The 27,930-nt window shown below is 36.8% G+C and overlaps 1 protein-coding gene across 1 annotated transcript in view; it reads right to left on the reverse strand.

Annotated features, from left to right (window-relative positions):
- SYT14 (synaptotagmin 14) overlaps positions 1-27,930 on the reverse strand; it is a 224,702-nt gene that overhangs the window by 114,310 nt on the left and 82,462 nt on the right.

Raw genomic sequence — 27,930 nt, forward strand, 5'->3', positions numbered from 1 at the left:
CTTGAGTGGGGGACAAAGGATAGTCTGCACTTCCAGTCCTCCTTCTACTCCAGCACTTTGGTACCTTAATTCTGGGACACGTTCTTCCCCTTATTCTCCCAACTCTAATTACTATGATGTGTTGAAGAGGGAACATGGCAGGAATTGCTGGGACTGCCTTACTGGCTGCCTGTAGGTGGTAGGGAACCCCAAACCTCACTGGAGTTCTGACCAGCTGTGGCAGCTTTTGCTGATGTGGTGGTTTCTTCCCAGGTGATGCACATAATTCACTTGGGTGATGTTCAGCCTCACCTCAGCCTCCCCAGAATAGGGCAGCCATGTCTTCCCTCCCCTGTGGTCAGCAGCCCATGCCCCTAGTCCCCTTATTAGGTAGGGCAACTTCTAGCTTGTTGGTTGCCTGACCGGTCCCATGACTATGCTCTCTTTGACTTTCCATGCTCCTTCTCATGAAACTTTGAAGACATCTCCATGCCTTCCAAGAATTTTAAGTGCCCACTGAGAGGCAGAATGGGAAAAGAGCTGTTAATATACCATCTTCAAACTTTCAAACCCCAACTCTCTCTTTTCCTTTCTCAGTCTTCTATCTGATATGGAATGGGAGTGGAGATGTGGGAGTTGGAATATTTGGGGGTAATAGAATCAGTCTGGGCTCACCTCGTAATAAATACTCAGGGGAGTTTCTGACTCAGACTGTCAGCTGGCTCTAGATTTAGGACAGGGTGTGCGGAATGTAGTAGTATCATGTCCTCAATCCATCTTTGGGCCCTGACTTACCAATTACAGAATAACAGATGTCTCAATAAAAGTCCCATTAAACATCCTGATCTAGGGATAAACTATCATCCCCAAACATCACTGTAACTTGTTGCAGTATAGGTCCTGATATACAAACTAAAAAGATTAAATGCCTATGTGAGCGCAGACAGGGACAGAAAGTATACATATTCTATATACTCTGAAGGATGATCCTCTTTACCCCTAAACAGTCAAAAGGGATCTACATATACAAAGGAGAATTCTGTTGCCAAGGTATAGGGAAGTAGGAGTATAGCTGTCAAATATGAATGATTTATCATTCCATTCTGGGGGCAAATCAAGATGAATGCAAAAGGAGAAAGAGCATAAAGCTCATTAAAGCCTCACACTCAAAAGTCCAAATATGCAAATAATTAACGAAATTAATGTTTCATGGTAATGAGGGAAAAAGAGATTTTAATTGGGAAAATCAGGTTCATGATTTTGTTTCAGTTAAATAAAAAAATTACTGATTTATTAAATTTGTACCCTGTGAGCGCTATGTGACAAACTGGAATTCACACTGTAGTGAAGTGAAATAAATTATCGTACGTAACAAAAGAACAACCCAAAGTAATGTAATCAAGAGCTACAGAAATTGTGAGAATAAAAGATCGATGTGTAGGAGTGTTAGTATGAAAGCTTCATGGCAGGAGCTGGCCTTAACTTTTGCTTTGAAATATAGAGCTAACTAGGTAGAAAGAGACTATGATATTCCAAATTTGGGTACAATATCAACAAAGGTACAAAGTCAGGAAAAAGCATGATGACCACAGGAAACAATAACCAACCGAAGGAGGTGTTTAGCAACAGGAGAACAAGGAAAGCCTGATTTAGATATTTATACTACCTCATGCTCAAATTTGTCTTCAATCTTTTGATTTCAACTATCAGTACTACTAACTAATGCCTTTCAGAAAAAAACCTTCTAGGTACAGAAACCTATGCTCAAATAAAATCTAACTTATTTAAACCAATAAGAGATGAGGAGCTAGATCTCCATCTCCCCATTTTCATTTCCCACCCCTCATTTGATCTCACTCCTAGAGCAAACTACTAAGGATCCACAGGACCCATCCAAGGGGCACAAGTTTAAAATTATTGTGGAATATTTTGGGGGTCTCAACTAGCTTTAGTTGGTCCAATTCTCATCTGATTTCACACCCCTTAGATTCCTTTATACATGGTTTCACTGCAAGCTCTTGAGAGACATCAGCTCCATTAGTCTAAATGTTGGAAATATTTAAGTCAGTACAGCTTTTGTTAACACTGTCATCGAATGTACTTGAAAGAACATAAACTTATGAAAATAAGGCTTTGGGTCTAATTTATATCAATATTTTAAGTGATTTTAAAATAGGCAAACTTTGCGTCTACCTGTATAATTAAAGAACTTTCACCAAAATCCTGGTTATAGGCTAAAGAGCAAAGTCCTTTTAAAATATAGCATCAAAAATCTTAATTACATGGTGTTTCTAAATGTTCTCTAAGAAGAGAGACATCCTTGTTTAGAGGTAGTTTCTAAAAGGTTTGTCAGAGGTGAAGTGAAAATGGTAACTGAGAATTAATTTAAAATTAATTTAAATTTTAACTATCTAACCAGTAACTATAACTGGAATTAACTTTTTGGATGGGAGATAATTCTGTTTTTAAGAGTAACATTCTGATAGGAAAAAAATGGGATACTTTTGCTTTCCTGACTAATAAAACATCAGTGAAAAGCCAGCTGTTCCCATTTCTGTAGATAGTTCCAAGTTTATGAACTCGGTTTTTTCAATAAATTATACTCACAAAAGCTAACTGTGGTACACCGATAATAATAATCAAAGATGGATTCAAATTAAGTTTGTCCACACTGTATTCATTTCCTGACTCATATGACTAAGTTAGAATATGATGAGAAACAAACCAATTCACTCCACAGAACTCCAGAAAGGCTCAGGTACTATGGAAGGTGGTAGGGGAGGTGTTTGCCAAAAACAAAGAAAGGCAGATAAAAGCTTCATGATAAGGAATTAGCATCCCGACCTCAAACTGCATCCTCCATACTAAGCATCCACGTATCCAATTAAGGGACATCGACAGAGGCACAGGAAGAAGAGGGAGAGTCATCATACTGAAAACAGAGAATAAGTGAAAATCTGTATGATGATTGGCAAGACACTTAGCTGCCTATTATTACTCAGTTCCTAGAGAGCTGGCAGTCAAGCATCTACCACATGCCTACCAAAAGAAGGGTGATGGAGGATTCTTCTGAAAAACTGAATGGCCAGGACTTCCCTGGTGGCACAGTGGTTAAGAATCAGCCTGTCAACGCAGGGGACACAGGTTCAAGTCCTGGTCCGGGAAGATCCCACATGCTGCGGAGCAACTAAGCCCATGCACCACAACTCCTGAGCCCGCGAGCCACAACTACTGAGCCTGCATGCCACAACTACTGAGCCTGCGCTCTAGAGCCCGTGCTCCACAAGAGAAGCCACCACAATAAGAAGCCCACACACCGCAACAAAGAGTAGCCCCCTCTCGCCGCAACTAGAGAAAGGCCGTGAGCAGCAACGAAGACCCAATGCAGCCAAAACTAAATAAATTAATTTAAAAAAAATAAAAGTTATTATTAAGAAAGAAACCTGAATGGCCTCAGAAACTATAGTTATAATTAAGTTGTGCTCAAGGTACATCATTATAAAATTGTACAATATAAGAGAAAGAGAATATGCTGAAATTTCCAGAGAAAATAAGTCATCGAAAAATGACTGAGAATCAAAATGGAATAGGCTTCTTACAGCAACATTGTAAATGTGAAGACAATAGAGCAATGTCTTCAAAATCCTAAGGGAAAATGATTTCTAAACTAGCATTAAATATCTGGCCAAACCATCCATCACTTAGGAAGTTAAAATAAAGATAAGTGCAACATTTCAGAAAGCTCACATTCAATACAACATTTCTCTGGAAGCTACTGGAAGATATATTCTACACCAAAATGAGAAAGTAAACCAGAAGACTGCTGATTTTTTATGTACTTATCTACATGAATTAGTTTTATAAAAACTAAAAGGTGTTCTGATAGTAAGACCAGGGTTAGAATAATGGCTAATGGCTTTAGGTTTTAATGAGTCTGATACCAGAAGTTGAACATTTAAGCGCTCATTCTGTAGACATAATCCACAAAATTGCCTAATGAACGCTAGAAATTGTTACATTTAGCTACTTGACAAGATTCCTATTGTTGCTGAAGTAAACCATAAAAATTTCTTGCCTGAACAGTTAACTTATCTTCCTACCTCTCATTTCTCAGATCTCTAATCCATTCTTCATAGACTTTGCAGTGCTTTCTTCCTAGAACAAATGTCAGGTCGTGTAATGCTCCTATTTAAAAATCTTACAATGGCTCTTCATCACTGTAAAGAAAGTTTAAGTTGCTTAGCCCAGCAACGAAGACCTAAATGACCTATACCAACAACTTTTCAGTCTCATATTTTACTACTACCAGCAACTCATGACCATTTGCCGCTGCTCAGACTCAGGAGAAAGAAGTTCATTTTCTCTTAAAAACTATTTTTCTACATATGCATAGCACAGTAGGCATTCAAAAAAATACTGTGGCATAAATCAGTAATTCACTGTAGTAAAAGAGCAAAGAAGAATTAAGTAAATAATGGATCATAGGTATGGATACCAAATTTCCATGTTTTGGTATAATTTGGCCTTCTTTGATCTGGACTATGTCTTTATGTGTAAACAAATGAAGGGAGAAAATCTGCAGCCATGTAGCAGATTCTGTATAAAATTATAATACTGGAAGTTGTAAAAAAATGTAGAGAATACAGCAGAATGACCTTGGCATTTAATGTCACACCTAAAACTTAAAGGTAACACATTATGGATTGAGATTTTTAAAAAGGAAAACTTATAAACTTTTAATAGATCGGTGGAACTTTTTATTAATTAATATACCTCTTTAATTTCCTGTGAGCAATCTGTTGAATGGACCCCTAACCATTCACAATGCTTCCTGCCTGGTAACTCTTTATTATTTATTAAATTGCCATTGTTTCTGTGCTTAGGAAGCTTTTAATATCTAAAATTGGTTCTAAACAGTTTACCATGGGGGAAAAAACACCCAAGAGCCTGAATATACTAAAAGTTCTGTAATTAAGAGTTCAAATAGGGCTTCCCTGGTGGCGCAGTGGTTGAGAGTCCGCCTGCCGATGCAGGGGACACGGGTTCGTGCCCTGGTCCGGGAAGATCCCACATGCCGCAGAGCGGCTAGGCCTGTGAGCCGTGGCCGCTGAGCCTGCGCGTCCGGAGCCTGAGCTCCGCAACGGGAGAGGCCACAGCAGTGGGAGGCCTGCGTACCGAAAAAAAAAAAAAAAAAGAGTTCAAATAAGCTGCTCTTAAAGAGTAACTTAACAGATAAGAATTCTTGGAAAGAATTCAATAAGTCATTGTTAGTACTTTATTTGAGTATTCCTGATAGACTTCAGTTCAGAATACAAACCAAGAAATTTGACTGTATATATATATACGTGTGTGCGTGTGTGTGTGAAAAAAGGCCCAAAAGTTACCATATATAACAGCCAACAAGAAAGTTCAATAATCTGCCAAAAACAACTAAAATATACTCAGTAGTCTCAACCATATTAAGTATAAAGGAAACAAAGTAACAGATATAAGGCTGATTAGTCTTCAAAGAAACTTGATATTAATATTGTATAGAAAGTAGCCTGACCCACAGACATAGAAAACAAACTTTTGGTTACCAAAGGGGAAAGGGAGGGAGGGATAAATTAGGAGTTTGGGATTAACATATACACACTACTGTATATAAAATAGATAACCAACAAGGACCTACTGTAGCACAGGAAAGTGTACTCAATATTTTGTAATAACCTATAAGGGAAAAGAATCAGAAAAAGAATATATATATGTGTGTGTGTGTGTATATATATATATATATATATATATATATATATATATATATAAATACTGAATAACCTTGCTGTATACCTGAAACTAACATAACATTGTAAGTCAACCATACTTCAATTAAAAAAAATTTTTTTAAATAAAAACATTTTTAAAAAGTAGTCTGAAAGATATTTCCCTGACATGTAGGAGACTGGTTGACTATGCTATGTACTTATTCACGTGTACTCTGCAGGTGTAAAAAGAAGGAAGATGATCTCTATGACCTAGTAATTTCCTAGATATACTAAGTAACAAGAGGAAGATGCAAAAGAAAAAATTTTATATATATACATCCATATACACACACACACGTGTGTATGTATATATATGTATACTACCTTTTACATAACAATGGGGAAATAAAACACACACTCTTATTTCTGCAAAAACAAAAACAAAACCATAGGAAGGATATACTAGAAACTAATGAAAGTGGTTACATACTTGGGCCCACCACTTACTAGGTGTATGATGTTAACGTAATTTTACAGCTTCCTCATCTGTAAAATGGGGATGATGTTACTATTTAACATATAGAGATGTTGAGAAGATTAAATGCATTAAACATAAAGATCTTAGCATACTTACTGGCAACCACACGAAGACTTGCATGTGACTTCATAACAGCATTATTTGCAATAGTCAAAAACTGAAAATGCACTAAATGTTCATCAACCGATGAATGGATAGAGAATATGTGGTATATCTATACAATGAAACAGGACTCAGTAATAGAAAGGAACAAACTACCGACACATCTACATCAAGAGATAAAACTCAAAAACATTATGTTAAGTGAAAGAAGCCAGACACAAGAGACTACACGTTGTATGCTTTCATTTATATGTAACGTCCAGAATAGGCAAACTTATAGAAAGTAGATTAGCAATTGCCTGAGACTAAGGGTGAGAATAGTGATTAACTGTAAGAGTGCATGTGAGATCTTTTTGGAGAATAAAAATGTTCCAGAAATAATTTAAGGTGATAGTTGTACCATTCGGTATAAAGTTACTTTAAAAATCGCTGAATTACACACTTGAAATGAGTAAATTTTATATGTAAAATAATCTCAATAAAGCTGATTTTTAAAAATACTTACTAAATGTATTCAATAATGAGTAATTACTATTAAAATAAATCAAGTAATTTTTTTTACTGTGTAATTTATATTATCAAATAAGACACAAAAGAATATATTTCCCAAGGACAAATAGACCATACAATAAAATTTGCAAAATATTTGAGGATTAATTAGAAGATGATAATTTTCTAAAAATTTAGAAGTTCTAAAGTCACTGGAAAATGTTCTACCTATAATACAAACAAAGAAAAATATTCCCGTAAAGACTTAGAAAATCTAGTTTCTGGTTTTTTTTGTTTTTCTCTTTTTTGCGGTACGCGGGCCTCTCACTGTTGTGGCCTCTCCCGTTGCGGAGCACAGGCTCCGGACGTGCAGGCTCAGCATCCATGGCTCACGGGCCCAGCCGCTCCGCAGCATGTGGGATCTTCCCAGACCGGGGCACGAACCCATGTCCCCTGCATCGGCAGGCAGACTCTCAACCACTGCGCCACCAGGGAAGCCCTAGTTTCTGTTTTAATATAATGATTTTACTTATTTATTATTAATATTTCATTTGATTTCATATACACAGAGTCTACTAGTTATTACTGATAAATGCACCTCCAAAGTGTTATCTCCAAGTGCTATTCTATTTAAAAGTTTTCCTTCTTTTAACAGCTTCATTGAGGTATAACTGATACACAAAAACTGCACATATTCAACATACACAATTGGATGAGTTTGGACATGTGCATTCACCCACGAAACCATCGCCATAATCAAGGTAATAAACATATCCATCACCTCCAGATGTTTCTTTGTGCTCTCCATTTTTAAAAAATATGTGGGTTTTTTTTGTGTGTGTGTGACTGGTGAGAACACAATAGGAGATCTTAAATTTTTATTACAAGGGTAGATCTCATCCAAATGCTATCCTAAACCAGAGTTCAGAAAGATGAGGAGTTTTGTTTCATTTGGTAAAAACCCTTCTTGTTTATTCATGTAACTACAATTACATCAGAGACATGAAATGGCTAGAGGAAGGTTTTTTCCAAGCCTTCATCTCATAGGAAGGAATATTCCTTCACAGATGCTGGTAGCATTATTCTGTTTTTAAAGTTTATTTTATCTGAATGCAAAAAAACCCACACATACAAAAAACACACAGAATATGTCCTCCCTTAAAGTATGCTAAACTTACAAAATTTAAAATGTATTAATTGGAAATGTAACATTCTGAAATAAACTTCAAATTAAACGCATTCAAAGCACCTCATATGTACAGAAATCTTATTAATTTGGGAAAAGCATTTACTTTGTATTTAGCATTATCCTGAATAAACAGATCTTCATTTGACGAGGTTTTGTCAAATACATTAGGAAAATATTTTGTGGATTAATTCACACTGATGAAATTAACTTCCACAATTTTCACTGTATTAGAAACTTTCAACTGAATGTGTGCAGCACTGAATGCTTCTATTATTTTAAAATCTAAATACATGTGAAAAACTTATACATATATATATTCAATAAGAATATATAGTATTACTAAAGAGACTTAGGACTTCCCTGGTGGCACGCTGGTTAAGAATCCACCTGCCAATGCAGGGGTTTCAGCCCTGGTCCGGGAACATCCCACATGCTGTGGAGCAACTAAGCCCGTGAGCCACAACAACTGAGCCCGTGTGCCGCAGCTACTGAAGCCCGTGTGCCTAGAGCCCATGCTCCGCAACAAGAGAAGCCACCACGATGAGAAGCCTGCGCACTGCAACGAAGAGTAGCCCCCATCTGCCACGACTAGAGAAAGCCTGCGTGCAGCAACAAAGACCCAACACAGCCAAAAATAAATAAATTTATGAACAAAATAAAAATCAAAAAATAAAGAGAATCACTTTCTGAAAATTCCAAGGAAGGGGAAAACTTTTAAGACACTTTTATCCTTTGAATAAAAATGTCTGAGCAGGAAGATATCTTTAATATCAACACTATTAGATCCAAAAAGAATAAATCTATCACATTTGCTGGAGGAAGCACCCTGACAAGTTCTGAAACTGAAACAAAAGATTCTTATGGCCTTGATTCACTAAAACATTGTCTCAAGCAACAGAAGTTTTCCACAAAAGGACAGATGCCAGCAATGGCTTAAATGGGGGGAAAATTGAGGTGAAATGTCTAAAGGTTCTCAAAATTTAACGAAACTCAATACAGAGCCTCAGATAGTAAAACACAAGGATCTCTACATACATTTCTGTATTAGTTAGCAACAAAAACCAACTAGAGCTACCGTAGGCTAGAGATATAAATGTATATGAAAAAGGATATATGTCACATGATCCAAGAAATGACTGAAAAACTAAGCCTTTAAAATGGGGCATGAACCAGGATCCCTCTAGGGACCCCAAAGTGGAAGCTGACGCACCTTCTCTTTAAAACGCTGGATCAATCAACCACAGCCACAGGAGTAAGGTCATGAAATACAGATGTAACTGCTGGGGCTCCACCCCTAGAAATTAGAGATAGTCCTCAGAGAAGGGGGAACTGTTTTAAACTGAGATGCCAATACAAAGGAGTATAATATTTTACATGATTTTTTTTTTAAAATAAGCATACTCCATTTGTCCACATTACTGAAATTCACTGTGTCAATATTATCCTAATCAAAAACCTGGAATAGTCTGCGAGGCAGATTTGATTATAGTGTAGTATATAATAAATAGGCATCATTAAAGTAGAGTCCCTTGTTTTAAATACCATCTATACAGTTATGATTCCCAAATTCATATTTCTAGTCCAGATCTTTCCTTGCAGCATTCAGATGCATAGAGTGAACTATCAAATTGATATTTTCAGTGGATATCTCAAATTGTCTTAACATGTCCACAAAATCCTTGTTTTTATCCTAGTTTTTCTCATACCATCCTCACTGATCAACCGAAAACCCAGGAATCTATCCTAGATTTCTCACCTTCTGTCACCCCCCCCATATTGAATTGAAAGTTTGTCGATCTTCATAATAAAATATGTCTCAAATCTCCCTACTTCTATCCCCACTGCTACTACTGCAGGCGATAACTATGATATGCCCTTTGGATTACAGTAACATCTTCCTACCAACCAACTTTCACTTAAAAAAAAAAATTAAACATCCCTCTCTGTATGGTTAAGCTAACTGAATACACAACTAAGTTCCTTTGTTTTACTGTACTTTTGGTTTTTAGGGTGTGTTTTTAAATTTAATTGTTTTATAATTATGTAAAACAAGGCTTTCCAGAGAAGTCTAGTTTCCATCCCTGTCCCCTCTACCCCATTCCCTCCTTCCATCCCTCCCTTCCTCGCAGGTAACTATATGTTAAAGTTCTTGTTTCCCCTCCCATTATTTTTAAATATAAGCAAATACAAACATATTCTCCCTTTCTCACATTAATAGTAGTATAGTACACACATTTTTCTGGACCTTGCTTTTTTTCCCCACTTAGTATATGCTGGAGATCTCGCAATAGCAGTGTAAATATTAAGCATTCATATATTGCCTACACACATATACTACCCCTAGGAAATAATTTTTGGTAAATTATTGGGCTTTACCTATTTCACTAGTAATCAAACCATGATCAGCGATCAGCTCAGGGCTGACATTCACCATACAGTACCAGTATAGCTTCAGTTTCCTCATCTGGAAACTTCCTTTAGGCTGGTTGTTGTCTAGCAAGTAGCCACCACAAGTTCCATCTCCTGGACACCACAGGGACTCTAGAGGATTAACCTAAGGCCTCGTATCTGGCTACCTCAGGAGCCCTGGGTAAAGGATGCCTTAGCACCCACCCAGCAGTGATCCAGGCCCTATCCTGACATGTTCCCACAGACACTACAGGAGGAGACACTATTGGCACTGGCCATCCAGAAAATGAATGCTCAATGTCCATCTGGTCTACCCAAGTTATTGCTGCCTGTCTACATCCCCTCATGCAGCTCCTTATGGTAACTATAGCCGCTATAGGACTGGCTCTGAAAGATCTAAGGATGGCAGAGGAGTAGGTGGTAATGGAACTCACTGCAGGCAGCATCTTGGTATTGCACTGCAAACATTCCTGTATTGGGACAGAGATCACGGTAGGCTGGCAATACGAAGCTGGGGAGATGCCCAGGACAGGGAACCCTTTCCTAATATTCTTCTGAGTTTCACAGACTCATTGAATGCCTAGCCAACACTGGCATAATAATATTAATTTCATTACTAAAAATGAGAGTTAACCTTTACCTATCAGTTGTCCAGTGACTGGCACTGTTATAAACAAATATTAGCTTGTTGTGGTATTATCTTTATCATCATCACATCTGTTTACCAGATAAGAAAATATTAGCACAGAGAGGAAGATGGCAGAGTCAGGATTCAAACCTGGGCAGCTCAAAAACAGAGCGCCCAAGTTCACCTCTTTCTTTTTCTTTCTTTTTCTTTCTCTCTCATCTACCTCAATGGATTAAATTCAACTTTATTAAATACAGCATTCCAATCAATTATTTTTGTGCATTTAGTGTTTCTAGAGATAGTGAATATATAAAAAATATCTGTCAGTATTATGCAGACTAGAAAACATTTTCATATAATTTTTTAGTTCAGCAGAAGCTGATATAGGATTCTGTATCATAAATAACATTACTATTAAGAGAAGGTTTCTAGTTATTAAGACAAATCAACTAATGACTAAAATTACTGGGAAAATAACTGGAAGAGTTTGAGATAGTTCCCAATGTCAAATAATGGCTCAGAAAAGCATATCATTTAGCTGGTAATAGCAGCAAACAGAAGATCATAGCAACAATATCTAAAAACAATTAAATGAGTATGAAATTACTAGAATAACTTGAGAGTTTTTCCTATAACTTATACCCTTTGGTAATTAGTTTTATAATAGAAAAACTTTAATTTAGGTAGAGAATAAAATGACTATATTCAATTTTTATTTCCTCTTGATTAATATATTAGTTTATATTATCATACCAGTTGTTAAATATTTTTAATATCACCATTTCTGAGTCACTACAATGTACTGCACCTTGAATTGTTTTTGGCACTATACAAAACATGAACATGCACAAATCACATCCAGATGCCTTATTAAAAACATAAGCACAGGGCTTCCCTGGTGGCGCAGTGGTTGAGAGTCCGCCTGCCGATGCAGGGGACACGGGTTCGTGCCCCGGTCCGGGAAGATCCCACATGCCGCGGAGCGGCTGGGCCCGTGAGCCGTGGCCGCTGAGCCTGCGCGTCCAGAGCCTGTGCTCCGCAACGGGAGAAGCCACAACAGTGAAAGGCCCGCATACCGCAAAAAAAAAAAAAAAAAAAAAAAAAAAAAACATAAGCACAGGGCTTCCCTGGTGGCGCAGGGGTTGAGAGTCCACCTGCCGATGCAGGGGACACGGGTTCGTGCCCCGGTCCAGGAAGATCCCACATGCCGCGAAGCGGCTGGGCCCGTGAGCCATGGCCGCTGAGCCTGCGCGTCTGGAGCCTGTGCTCCGCAACGGGAGAGGCCACAACAGTGAGAGGCCCGTGTACCGCAAAAAAAAAACCCCACAAAAAACATAAGCACAGAATGAAAAAGGCTCCTCTGAGCAGTGCAATTCAAGTCAGTATCTTGAAGGAACAGAGAATGTCAAAGAACACGGCAGAAAAGAAGTCAAATTTTAGGAATTATTAAGAACAACCTTATTGATAAGGAAAAATAAGAAACAGACTAAATGTCAGTAACTGGAAATTACTAAATAAATATGGTACATCCATGTAGTAATATATTATACAATTTGTATATTTGATGTCATAGAAGTATACATATTGGCAAGGAAAACTACATTTTTGAGTGGAACAAAAGCAGATTACTACACACTGTGTAAAGTAGAAGCCATTTTGATTTAAAAATACACATGCAAAGAGAAATATCTACAAAAGGATACATGAAAATGAAAGCAACAGCTTTGTGATGGTGGGAATATGAGTAACTGTTCTATTCGTTCACCTGTAACTTCTGATTTTTTCAATAATGAACATGTATTACTTACACAATAAAAACAGCAATATTAAGAACTTATTTAGGTGTAAAAGTTACGTAAAAAGACAGAGGCATTTCAGTGGAGAGGTTCAGGGCATCAGATCTGAGGACAGATGACTGTATTTGAATCCTGGCTCCCTCACACAGTTGCTGTACAACCTCAGACAAGTTCCTCGGCCTCACTGTGCTTAGGGTCCTCATCTGCAAAATATGGACACTGACGGCATTTGTCTCTTAGGATTATTGTGAAAATTAAGAGAGTTAATTTATGTAAAGTGTTTAGAATAGTGTTTACTATAGTGTAATCATTCAACATATTATAATTAATGTAATTTATGGAACTGCAATTAATCTTTTGTCAATGTAGTAAAAATACAGATTTTTAGACTTCAAAAATATTTTAATCTATCATCTTGAAAAAGCTGTTCATTATGAAATTTTAAAAGATTGTTTATAAATATTTTCCTCACAGATAATTGATGCTTAATTAAATTTATACTTAAAGAAGCATTTCCAAAGTTACCAATAACCAAAATCCCATAGTATGTTTTTCTCTTAACTACTAAGACAAGGCACAATGACTAAAAGATGGTTTAAATTGTAAAAAGAAAAGAACTTTCTTCGTAACTGTCTAGGCCTTAAATAACTACCATACGAATTCTCAAAATCCATTTAAATTACCTTAGTTTCGGTTGACGGTATTTCTGAACACCTCAGAGACTTAAATATAACCATATGTTCTAAGAAAATCGTTATCCTTTGAGTAGATATCAAGCAAAAGGAAAGAGATATGCCAAAGCATCAAAACACCTCTCAGCTTCTCAATGTAATTTTGAATTCACGCATCAGAGATTTCAATGTAATTTATTTTCTCAAAGGCAGGAAGTCTCCAAAGGACAGCCCTACATCAAGACTGCTTAGATGAGAGATTTTTCAGAATTTTAAAATTAAAATAGAACCTCAATTTCATTTCACCAAAAACTGATAATTAAGTTGATATTTTCCTCTTTGAAACAGCTCCGTAATTATTCAACATGAACGGAGCAGGAGTATGCCATGATGTATGATTTGTATAGTTATATGTCTGATTCAACTTTCACAGTCTATCCCCATTGCCCAATAAAAGTTTGCATTCACTCAGGTCTCTTTTCCCTTTCCTTCTGAAATTCAAACCATGATTAATATCTGCCCAAACATGGGACAGGTAAGACATAGCCTTCTGACATTATCATATAAACAATTTGGTTCATGCTTTCGTGGTCATAACTGTCTTCCTTATTCTTCCCTTAACTTCGTATTCTATCTTTTGTTATAGCAGAAACTGGAAAGAAAGGATATTTGAATGATCTCTCCCCACACTGAGGTTTAGTTTCAAGACAAACTCTTTAAAAAAAAAGTGCTAAAATTTCAGAAGTGTTGTGAACAAGTTTAGAGGACATGTAGATAAATTTAGTGCAAATGCCTAGTTAAGTCTGTACCACACTCAACGTGCAGAATGAGAAACTTGGAAGAGCAAACTGGGAAAACAGTATAGGGAAATCAATCAATTTCTAATTATTGTCTTCACGATAAAGTTTTTAATAAGGAACCAACACAACACCGATATATTCTTCAGTTCCAGTATTCATTTATAATTATTTACATTCTTTCTCAGTGATGGATTTTTAACTGAGCAGTACAGAGTCAGAATCACTTCTGAAAAAATGAGAGAAAGATATATGAGGAGTTAACATCATAAATAGACAATTATGATTTCATGTTTTAATGCTCTGATTAGGTTTTCCTTTCCCCCTTTTTCCTGTTTAACATCTTTTGTTTTAGATAGACAAGTGATAATTTAGAAACTTCTAACTATAATGAATCTTCCACGGGTCCACTAACTGTAAATTAATTTAGATTAACTCTTTGAGATATAAACCCACCCTAAGAAAATTACTTAATGGCTTTAATCAGATTACATTAGGCACGAAGGGATAGGAGGAAAGGTGTATTTAAAACCAGAAGATTCGGGACTTCCCTAGTGGTGCAGTAGTTAAGAATCCGCCTGCCAATGCAGGGGACACGGGTTGGATCCCTGGTCCAGGAAGATCCCACATGACGAGGAACTAAGCCCGTGAGCCACAACTACTGAGCCTGTGTGCCACAACTACTGAAGCCCGTGTGCCTGGAGCCCGTGCTCCGCAACAGGAGAGGCCACTGTAAGGAGAACCCTGCGCACCACAGTGAAGAGTTGCCCCGCTTGCCACAACTACAGAAACTACACGTTGCCCGTGTGCAGCAAGGAAGACCCAACGCAACCAAAAATGAACAAATAAATAAAATTGATTCTTTAAAAAAAACAAAACGAAAACAGAAGACTCAGTCCCTGGTCTAAAGGAGTTCAGAGTCTAATGAGTTAAAATTCTGATCTTATCCAGCTGTTCCATTAACTGATATTTCGTGACTTCCTTTTACTATCTACTTTACTCCTCTTCCCACAAGGAAAAAGGTACATTAATGTAAGTTTAAAAACACACAAAAGTATACTTTCTTCGAACAGTTTATATGTATATGTAAAGTATGAAAACAAGGACCAGAAGCATATATACCAGTTATAATGGTTGCCTCTGAGAAAGGGTGAAGGGATCAAGATAAGGGAACATTTAGCTTTCAGGTTAAATTTTTTAAAATTACAGTTGATTTACAATATTGTGTCAGTTCCACATGTACAGCAAAGTGATTCAGTCATATATACATATATTTTTTCAGATTCTTTTCCATTATAGGTTATTAAAAGATATCGAACATAGCTCCCTCTTTTATACAGTAAATCCTTATTGCTTATCTATTTTATGAATAATGGTTTGTATCTGTTAATCCCAAACCGCTAATTTATCCCTCCCCACCACGCTCCCTTTCGCCTTTGGTAACCATAAGTTAGCTTTCTATGTCTGTGGGTCTCTTTCTGTTTTGTATATAGATTCATTTGTATTACTTTTTAGATTCTGAAATATAAATGATATCATATTTGTCTTTGACTTACTTCACTCAGTATGATATTCTCTAGATTCATCCATGTTGCTACAAATGGCAATATTTCATTCTTTATTATGGCTAAGTAATACTCCATTTGATAGACAGACAGACAGACAGATAGATACCACATCTTCGTAAGCCAATCGTCTATTGATAAGTTGTTTTTTTTTTGACGTCTTTATTGGAGTATAATTGCTTTACAATGGTGTGTTAGTTTCTGCTTTATAACAAAGTGAATCAGTTATACATATATATATGTTCCCATATCTCTTCCCTCTTGCGTCTCCCTCCCTCCCACCCTCCCTATCCCACCCCTCTAGGTGGTCACAAAGCACTGAGCTGATCTCCCTGTGCTATGCGGCTGCTTCCCACTAGCTATACTGATAGGTTCTTGGGTTGTTTCCATGTCGTGGCTATTGTAAACAGTGCTGCTATGAACATTGGGGTGCCCGTATATTTTCAAATTAGAGATTTTGTCTTTTCCAGACATATGCCCAGAAACAGGATTGCTGGATCATATGGTAGCTCTATTTTTAGTTTTTTAAGAAACCTCCATTGGGACTGACATATATACACTAGTATGTATAAAACAGATAACTAATTTTTAAAAAAACAATTAAAAAAAAAAAGAAACCTCCATACTGTTTTCCATAGTGGCTGTACCAATTTACATTCCCACCAACAGTATAGGAGAGTTCCCCCCCTTTTTTTTATTGGAGTATAGGGGCTTTACAAACCCCTCTTTTTTTTTTTTGGCTGTGCTGCACAGGCTTGCGGAATCTTAATTCCCCAACCAAGGATTGAACCCAGGCCCTCGGCAGTGAAAGTGTGCAGTCCTAACCACTGGACCACCAGGGAATTCCCCATTTGTAGACTTTTTGATGCTAGCCATTCTGACAGGTGTGAAGTGATACCTCATTGTGCTTTTGATTTGCATTTCTCTAATAATTAACAATGCTGAGCATCTTTTCATGTGCCTGTGGGCCATTCTGTATGTCTTCTTTGGAGAGAAGTCTATTTAGGTCTTCTGCCCATTTTTTGATTAGATTGTTTTTCTGATATTGAGTTGTATGAGTCGTTTATATATTTTGGAAATTAAGCCCTTGTTGGTTGTATTACTTGAAAATATTTTCTCCCATTCCATAGGTTTGTCTTTTTGTATTGTTGATCATTTCCTTTGCTATGCAAAAGCTTTTAAGTTTGATTAGGTCCCATTTATTTATTTTTGCTTTTATTTCTGTTGCTTGCAAGATGGATCTAAGAAAATATTGCTACAATTTATGTCAGAGAATGTTTCCCCTATGTTCTCTTCTAGGAGTTTTATGGTGTCATGTCTTATATATAGGTCTTTAAACAATTTTGAGTTTACTTTTGTATATGGTGTGAGGGAGTGGTCTAATTTTATTGATTTACATGTAGCTGTCCAGCTTTCCCGACACCACTTGCTGAAGAGACTGTCTTTTCTCCATTGCATATTCTTGTCTCCTTTGTTGTAGATTAACTGACCACAGGTGTGTGGGTTTATTTCTGGGCTCTATATTCTGTTCCACTGATCTATAATATATGTCTGTTTGGGGGCCAATATCACACTGTTTTGATTACTGTAGCTTTGTAGTCTTGTCTGAAGTCTGAGAAGGCTATGCCTCCAGCTTTGTTCTTTTTCCTCAGGATTGCTTTGGCAATTCTGGGTCTTTTGTGATTCCATATAAATTTTAGGATTATTTGTTCCAGTTCTGTGAAAAATGTTATGGGTAATTTGATAGGGACCGCATTAAATCTGTAGATTGCTTTGGGTAACATGGCCATTTTAACAATATTAATTCTTCCAATCCAAAAGCATGGGATATCTTTCCATTCCTTTGAATCCTCTTCAGTTTCCTTTATCAATGTTTTATAGTTTTCAGCATATAGGTCTCTCACCTCCTTGGTTAAGTTTACTCCTAGGTATTTTTTCTGACATGATTTTAAACTGGATTGGTTTTTTACTTTCTTTTTGATATTTCATTGTTAAAGAAACGCAACAGATTTCTGTATGTTAATCTTGTATCCTGCTACCTTGCTGAATCCATTTATTAGTTCTAATAGTTTTTGTATGAAGTCTTTAGGATTCTCTATATAGAGTATCATATCATCTGCACATAGTGAAAGTTTTACCTCCTCCCTTCCAATTTGGATACCTTTTACTTCTTTTTTTTGTCTGATCGCTGTGGCTAGGATTTCCAATACTATGTTGAATAGAAGTGGTGAGAGTGGGCATCCTTGACTTGTTCCAGAATTCAGCAGGAAGGCTTGCAGCTTTTCACCACTGAGTATTATGTTGGCTGTTGGGTTTGCTGTAAATGGCTTTAATATGTTGAGATATGTTCCCTCTATACCCACTTTGGTGAAAGTTTTTGTCATGCATGGATGTTGAATTTTATCAATTGCTTTGTCTGCATCTATGGAGATGATCATATGGTTTTTGTCTTTTCTTTTGTTAATGTGGTGTATATCACACTGATTTCTTTGCATATGTTGAATCATCCTTGCAAATCTGGAATGAATCCACCCTGATCATAGTGTATGATCCTTTTTATGTACTGTTGGATTTGGTTTGTTAATATTTTGTTGAGGATTTTTCGTCTATATTCATCAAAGATACTGGCCTATAATTTTCTTTTTTTTGTAGTGTCTTTGTCTGGTTTTAATATCAGGGTGATGGTGGCTTCACAGAATGAATTTGGGAGTTTTCCCTCCTCTTCAATCTTTTGGAATAGTCTGAGAAGGATAGGTGTAAGTTCTCCTTTTTATGTTTGGTAGATTTCCCCATTGAAGCCATCTGATCCTGGATTTTTGTTTGCAGGAAGTTTTTTTTATTACAGATTCTCTGTCACTTCTAGTGATTGATCTGTTAAAATTATCTGTTTCTTCTTGACTCAGTTTTGGCAGAAATTTGTCCATTTCTTCTAAGTTGTCCAATTAGCTGGCATATAACTGTTCATAGTATTTTCTTATATATTTTTTGTATTTCTGCAGTATCATTTGTTATTTTTCCTCTTTCATTCCTTTTTTTTTTTTGAGTCCTAACTCTTTTCTTCTTAGTGAGCCTGACTAGAGGTTTGTCAATTTTATCTTTTCAAAAAAACAGCTCTTGGTTTTATTGATCTCTTCTATTGTTTTTTTATCTCTATTTTATTTATTTCCTCTCTGATCTTTATTTCCTTCCTTCTGCTGACATTTGGTTTCGTTGTTCTTATTTTTCTAATTCTTTTAGGTGGTAGGTTAGGTTGTTTGGGATTTTTCTTGTTTCTTGAGGAACTTCCCTCTTAGAACTGCAATTGCTGCATCCTAATATGTGCTGTCATTATTGTTTGTCTCGAGGTATTTTCTGATGGCCATGTCCCGCTATGCACGTACTGACATTGGGTTCGGTCCAGACCACATCCCAGGCCCTCAGGGCTGTCTCCATGCACCTAGATGGAGTCCTCTCCCAGGGCTAACCACACGAGTTTCAGTGCCTAGCTACTGCATGTACTAGCAGCCTCCCTCCCCACAGTGCATGTTTCCAGCTTGGAAGTGTGATGAGGTGGCAGCCAATAGTACTCGTCCCTCTCCACCCTAACAGGTTAAATTTTTAAAAGGAAAATGTATCCAATGTATTACTACATAACGTTTTTTAAAATATAGCCATAAAAAATTTCTGGAAAAAATATGCTAAAGTACTAATGGTGCTTGATTCTGGGTGGTATGAACATGAGTGAAAGACATTAACTTCTTAGTATTTACTGTTTAAGTTCCTACCAGTCCATCACAAGGGAAGATGTAGCATTTTATTGGTTGATTAGTTTATTATTCTTATCAGAGATGCCCATATTAACAACAGTTGCCTTCTCACAGTTCCTAGAACAATACCTAAGTATCATAGTGATAGTGTTACCTTTATTACTGTTGAGACTGTTACAAAGACAATATTAGATGGAGCTTCCTAACTCTCCTATCACATATTCTAAAGCAAAGGTCTACAGTCAAGATTTCTGCCAAACATTAAAAAATAATAATAAAACTAAGGTGTAACACTGCAGGCACAGGTAGTGTGCCACCTGCATAGACCCTTATGCTCTTTGCTGTGGTATGCTTAATACAATCACATCTGCAGGTGACAGGAGACTAGTTCTAGATTTCTGTACCCAAGATAATTGGAATACTTCCCATAGGAACCAACTCCCCAAATCTTTCCCCTTACCTAAGTGATTTCCAACAATAGTCCATCATGAAGTTTTATAGTATCTCAGAAAACCAGCTCTGGCTTTTTGGAATAAGCCTAGCAGGTAAAGTAATAAATCATCAGTATTTCCTTAAGGGCTGCTCAAGTTTTCTGCTAAATACAGCAGGCATAATATGCTTCATATCTGAGTTTGAGACCAAAACCCCAGATATTTCCCAGTTGTATGGTTCTTGATTTTCCTAGGTGTCCAAAGTCTTCAGGAAATTCTCTTAGAACAATGAGATAGCAACCTTGGGCATGTTAATGTACCTCTCTAAGCTGCTGCTTTTTCAAAATTAATTAAACAGATAAGTAAGTAATAAAATCAAAATATCTCTGTGAAGATAAAATTAAGTTCTATACAAAGACTTCAGCAGAGACTGAAACACAATAAACATATATATTGCTGTAGCCACATTAATAAACATCCCTCTGGCTGGAGGGCTCCTTTACCATAGGGCCTTCCCACCATGCTATCCTCCAGATTTCTACTATACTCTAAAACAGTGAGGGTTTCTTCCCTGGGCTCCAAAGTTGACAGCCATCTTGGGCCTAGTCTTCAGAAATAGCTTTGAGTTTTCCATTTCCTTAAAGAGATTACCTCACAAAGTACAAACACACTTGCCTCCCTCATTAGGGACAGTTTCCTAGGAGATGTACCTTGTTGGTAAGCTTAAACTTACGGCAAATACAGATGTTCTAGTCAGTTTAAACCACCCATTATTGCCCTCAGGTAATAAGATTATTGTCAGTCCATTTGTGACTCTATGTAATGCTCCCTAAATGTATCTGAGACTGAGTTCCTATAGGCTTTGCTAACAGAAACCTGTAAAGTGTCAGGTCCTATTAACTGTCAGATTGCCATTAGCATTATCCCTCCACTTCCCAGACATGCCTCAACCCCTAGCAATGGACACAGGCCATGTTCGATTTACAGTGTATCTCTCTTATTTACTCGCTTGGTTACTGAATAGTTCTTTTTAAAAGCACTGACCTGTTCTCTGGTTACAAATACTTAGAGCCTCGGTTTTGCTGCTAATGAACTGTATGATCTTAGAAAAGTTGCACGTCTCTAGGTGTCAGTTTTGTAATCAGCCAATTAAGGATATATTTAATGTCTATGATTTAATTTCTATCATTCCACTACTAGATAAGTATCTGAGACAAAAAAAAATTATGAAAGATATATACAGATTTACCATGGAAAACACAGCAATCCCACCAGCTTATTTTAAGACTGGAAGTGTATAAAAATAGGTTTTTAGGACCACTGTGTACGGCTGTGTAGGCTGTGCACTGCAATAAGTACCTGGCTGAGGCGGGTGCTTAAGTACAGTGTGCGTTGGGTCCACCAAAGCTTACACCTGGAAGAAGGAATGCCTTTTTCTTCTTACATAGGTGGTATCTGCTAACTGAACTATATTCTCATGATGAACTGTTTGCTCAAAGGTGGTACTGCTTTCTAATTCATCCACCCAGCAGGCTATGCCTTTACCTAAACTGCACAAAGACATCTCATTTTACAGGTCACAGGTGGCCTGCAAAAGTAGAACTATAAAAGAATTCTACACTACTAGTAACAATTGATCTCATCACATAAAAAGATCTCCAAAACACAAAGACGCAGGAAAAGTCTTCAAGATCAATTTCTCCCCAAACTGGTCACACTTAAGAGTGCAGACACACACACACACACACACACACACACACACACACACACAATAAAGAATTCTTCAGAGGAGAAATGTTCATGAACAAAAACCCGAAGTCAAAGAAAAGGCTTATCAAAAATCTAAATAAATCATGTAATATAAATAACTTACTATTTTAAGACTAAAAATTTTTGTGTCTAAGACATCTGGAAAACACAGACACAATTTTTTTATACTTACCCTCTTCACACAGAAATTGTGAAAATCAATAGAACAATATAAAGCAGTTAAAATACACTTAAAGAAAATATAAACAAAGAATTTATTACTCTTAAGTATTAAATTATTTTAAAAGTAACATTTAAATAAAAGGAATAAAGAAATGTATTTTAATGACCCTAATTTTAAGAAAACATCAAAATCAATAAAATGGAGCTTGTGAAGCAGCCATAAAAAGAGAGTGGCAAGTGTATGCGTGTGTATATATATGGGTTACCTGTACCCTTAAGACACAAGTGATGCTGGAAATTATTTTTAATAGCATTTAAAATTAACTCACCAAAAAAAATAACATCATATGATTTTTAATAATATAGCTACGCCGCCATATGTAAATATAGCTTGGTAATCTCTATGGTGAACTGAGAATGAAAAGCTATAAATAACAGAGACATTCTAATAATTTTACACTAAGTTTGTTTATATAAAATCTAATAGGCTTCTCCTATCTAATATAAAAATGGAAAGTACTAAATAGCATGAATGGAATTTCAAAGGTTGTTCTATCTTACCAACCTAAACAAGATATCACAACCTACTATCTAACTCTTAGGCCTTTTTAGAATAAGAGGATTATCAGAAAATCTGCTTAATTTTAAGAACAACAAAGTAAAATAAAATTGTGAACAAAGAAATTTGATAACTTATTTTAATGTTTATTTTTCCTAGAAAAATTTCTTATAGATATTATCCCCTTTTGTATTCCAAAAAATGGAAGATTAACATGGCCACCTAGAGGAGAAAATATGATCAACAAATAGAGGCCATAATATTTTCTTACTTTTTCTACAGTGTCTGTATTTCAGATTTATAATATATAAACTGCTCTAAAGGACCCAACTGAAGGGGTTAATTATGAATGAAAGAGACTTAGGGAGGACACTAAAGCAGCAGTGATGACCAAACAGAAGCTAAAGCATCATTCATTTTTGCAGTGGACTTGACAAGTACAGCCTTTATAAACTTACTGTGTGACCTTAGGCTAAAAATTACTTATTTGATCTAAAATCTCCTCTCACTTCTGTAAAATGGAAATAATCTTATCTACCACAATGTGTTGCAGTGAAGCCTAAGTATAACAATGTGTACAGAAACTATCAGAGTCAGGCACACTGACTCAATGAATGGTAGTTCTCCCTACTTGATCAGAAAGTTCTCTTGCACTGGTCCTCCTAATCCCTATCCAGGCCCTCCCTGACCCTCTCTACTCTTGTAGATATTTCCAATATTGGCTGTTCCAAAGCTTCTCTACTAGAATTATTCAGAGTTTGAGAAATGGGGTAATGGTTCTTTACCAGCCCTAATGAGGTAACAATATGTCATGTAAAAAATGTACATTTAAAAATATTTTTCCTTCTACCTTATAATTCCCTTTAGTCACCTCAACCCACATTAGTCAAGTGTTACCTTCATAAACCTGCAGAATAGTATGCAGAATAAAGGGTCAGAGCAGTAAGGAGAAGCATAACCTACTCTACTGATCCCTTTCCTTGTACCTCAGGAGAATGAACCAAATCCTATAAGAGAACTATACTCAGTAGCCCTCTTAGGTGACCGGACATGAAGTGAGCAGTACTTCTCCTGAGTCAACTATGCAGAGGCACAACCACCTGACAGAGACTCAAATGTGTATTAGAAGCAAATTCCCATCCTTCCCAAATATATACCAGAGGAGGGTTACTATTGTTGGGTTGGAGGGAGAAGGTGAACCCCTTCAACTACCTCTCTTTCTTGACTCTGAAAGTTGATACAGAACAAGCGGTATGAAAGTGCAGGCAGCAAATGTACACTCTCTTCCACTTATTCTCTCCTAACCACCTTCAATCTCATGTATGATTCTACATTACTAAACTGTACACTGAAAGTAACTGATCATCTTCTACTGGACAAAGGGACTTGTCTGAATTCTCATCCTCCCCAGTTTCTCTGTGGTGTAGCATTCAAAACTCTCCTTCCGTGTCTGATGAAACGCAACATCCTCCTGATTCCCCACTTTATGGTTGTTACTTTCTCTTCTCTGTTTAAGTGACATCCTTAATTCTCTGTTAATGAAAGGAAATGACTCTCTTATCTTTTCTCTCCATACATTCTCCCTCAACAATTTAATCCCTTCCCTTGGTTCCTATCTCTAAGTATATACAATCTGAAAAAACCTTCTCCCAAACTCCATTCATGATTTCAAGATCCACAGCCATTTCCAGTTGCCTAAATATTCTGCCTTACCATATACACAAAACCACTTTTATCTTCCACCCCAACCCATTATCCAAGAAGAAACCATCCCTCTCTGGATTTCTTATTTATGTTAATGACCTCATCATCTTCCTAGTCATACTTGCTGGAAACTAGCGTCATCTTTGACACTTCCTTCCTTCTTTCTAATGTTCCAAATACATTTAGTTCCTAAATCCAGTAAATTGCACCTCTGTAATGTCTCTCCTATCCTCCTATACTCCTCTTGCCACTACTTCAATTCAGATTTTTACCATTTCCCACATAGATGACTCCAAAGACCTCCTTAATTGGTGTCTTTTCCTATAGCCTTCCTGTTGCTACATTACTCTTTCTAAAGCACATCCCTGGTCATGCTTTCTCGGTGAAAAACTTTTAGTGAGTTTTCACTGGTTAACAAATTAAATCCAAACTTCTACTCAGTGAGGCACTCCAGGCTTTAGACCTCACCTCTTTCCTTTTTATTTTACATATATATGTGTGTGTGTGTGTGTATACTGATATACAGTATATATATGATACATATACATATATATATTTATATACACACATACACACACACACATATACATACATACACCTATGTTAGAGCCAAGAGGACTTTTCTCTTGTCCTGAAATAGTCCCTGCATTTTACCACTGCGTACTCTGGCGTTTATGAACTTCCCTCTATCTAAAATACCTCTGCTTATTCTTTTCAACTTTATACCCATTCTTCAAAGCTGAACCCAATTGCCATTTTCATGGATGTTCCCTCACATCTTCCCCAATGGATGGTAATTCACTCTCTTCCTTAAAACTTTTTAGCATTTTATACGTACTTCTGCATCTTTGCCTGTGGGCATGTTCAGAACTTACTATCACTTGAAATTGCTTTTCTCTAAAATCTGGAGCTCTGAAATCTCCCTTTCTAATCAAGTTTTCCTATTCTTCCCCAACTCCACTGATTGCTGTTGAGTGTATTTTGCACTCACAGCAATCTCTGATTTTTCAATTAGCAATAATCTGTGATACAAAAAACTATCCTCCTAGTCTACTGTTATCTTACATTACCACTTGATCATCTCCCCATCCTAAATCCCAATGACAGTATTTTAACAACAAGGATATCCATCTCTACCTGGATATTCCACAGACACCTCAAATTCAGCACAACTGAAACTAAATTATCTCCCTCCTACAAACTTACTTCTCTTATGCTTTCTAAACTAATTAAACAATCTTAATTCCTTACTCATTGCATATGTTCAGTCACTCACCAGGATATTCTGAGACTACCCCTCAATCTACAAATACTTTGTCCCTCAATTAACATTGCTAATGAGGATCTCATCACTGTTTATCTAACCAGTCCTTTTGCCTCCAGTAGTTCCTACCTCCAATTCATCTTCTATTACAGTAGTTAAATAATCTTTCTTAAACACACTGACCTAAAAGTGCCACACTATCCAACTTAAAAACCTTCCAGGGTTCTACATTCCCTATAAGACAACATCCAAACTCGTGAGCATGGCATTCAGCACAGATCCTAGGTTAAAGACACTGAAACACACTGTCTTCTGCTTTCCTGCAATTACTATTACATGGTGGTTGAACAGTTCTCCCTCAAGTCTAGTTCACCTATCCTGTGAAGACTGCATCATACATCAGACCCCCTTTCGCCACCTCCCAAACAAAGTCTCAGTCCTCCTCCTCTGTATTTCTACATTACGTTGTTCATGTAACTGGCAGACCTCTTAACACACTACATTACACATGTACTCACTGGGCATCCTCCTCCAGTCTGTGGGCTCTTTAAAACAAGCTTGTTTTTATTCATCTTTACATCCACAGGATCTAGTATGGCACATAAAAAAACTTTCAACAAATGTTTATGAAATAAATAATTTCAGAATGCCTAAAATCAATCTACCCTGGGTGCTTTATCAAATGATTTAGGGTAGAAATGGTAGAAAAGTACAAGTGGGTCCTAAATATATAGGTGAAATGAAATGAGAGGGTGATTCCAGAGGTGAGGGCAGGAACAGAAGAGCCACTGAGATTATGCTTCTCTCTTCACCCCTTTTCCCACAGATTGTTGAGCCACGCGAGAATAATAGGACTACAAGGAAGAAGCAGAGAGGCAGAAGAAGGAGTGAGCAGGGAAAAATAAAACCCTAAACTGAAGCTGCAGAAAGGGAAGTGTCTAGGGTCACAGACCACACACTCAGGGCTTGCTAGCAGCTACTCACTATCATCACCATCAATGCTTCACCACCCATAACTATGACTACCATTTACTGATCACTTACCTATCACGCGCCAGACACTACGCTAAAAACACCACACATACCATTTGATGTCCATGACAACCCTATCAGCAAGGTATTAGTCACACTTAGAGACAATGAAACAAACCTAGAAACTATCAAGTACACTGCCCATTAAGTACACTGCCCAAGGTTTCGCCCGCTAATATGGTAAGTCACAGGGCCAGAATGTGAACAAGGATCAGGCTTTAAGACCCATTCTCTTTCTGCTCTACTATTCATGAGCCAGGGTTTACATTATTTAGTTATCTTTGTAAGCACATGTCTTATTTTCTCTAGTACTAAGAAAGGTAATTTTGAGGGTAGAGTCCATGTCTAATATTTTTTATTTCTTTCCTAGCATCTCATAATGAGCCTTCCATATTTGATTAATTTCTTACTGTACTATGTACTAGAAGAAATAAAAGGGAGGTATATCAATCTTTAGTTAGCACGAAGCCAAGTACAAAAATTTAACTCCTTTGACAGCTGTATGTGCCAGAGTAAGTCATCAATAGTAATAGGCCCCAAAACACAAACCACAGCTACAATATTAAGGTTAGTTTGTATTTGATATAATAATAAAAATGCTATTTAAAATATATTGCTCTTTTCTTCATATCTGGGCATAAATATAATAATTACTAGGAGTAGTCACACATTGTATCAAGCACACAAACAACTTACTTAGATGTGGAAATAAAAATGCTTTCGGTAATGGTAAAACCTTTTTTATTTCTCTCTTAGAAAGATATAAAAACACTTGAGAGTGGACCTGTATCTTCTGCATAGGTTGACTTCTAATGTCAATGTCGGCACATGAGGCAAAAATCAACAGGGGACAAAAAAATCCTTGAAAATTCCTTAAATTTCCCTTAAAGTCTCGTACTATACAGTACTGGCTCTCAATAAATCTATCCCAGACAGTTTTTCCTCCTACATGGAAGAGATCACCAATCCTTCTGCTTCATGCCACATGAAGTATCTGGCTCGTGTTAGGGCCCATACTGAATGAAAAAGCATTCATTTACACACTAGAATCATATTCAACACTGTGAGATTCTTAGACCATATCAGTTCCTGTAACAGGTATTTAGGAACTGATTCCATGTGAGACAACAGCAGATTCACACTTCCCATCTCACGATTGCTAGGCATATGTTCATTATGAAAAGAGAGCTAGAATTACCACTGTATCTAAATTATTTGGTGTTTTGCTTTTGGGTGTTTTGGTTTTAGTTTTGGTTTTTGGCTTGAGCCCAAAGATTTGAATTTGAATAAATTATATTCCCAGAAATGTGACCCTACCATATATGCTATCTCTTATTTATTGTACAACCACAGACACC

The sequence above is a fragment of the Phocoena sinus genome, chromosome 1 (genome assembly GCF_008692025.1).
Source record: "Phocoena sinus isolate mPhoSin1 chromosome 1, mPhoSin1.pri, whole genome shotgun sequence".
Classification (NCBI taxonomy): Eukaryota; Metazoa; Chordata; class Mammalia; order Artiodactyla; family Phocoenidae; genus Phocoena; species Phocoena sinus.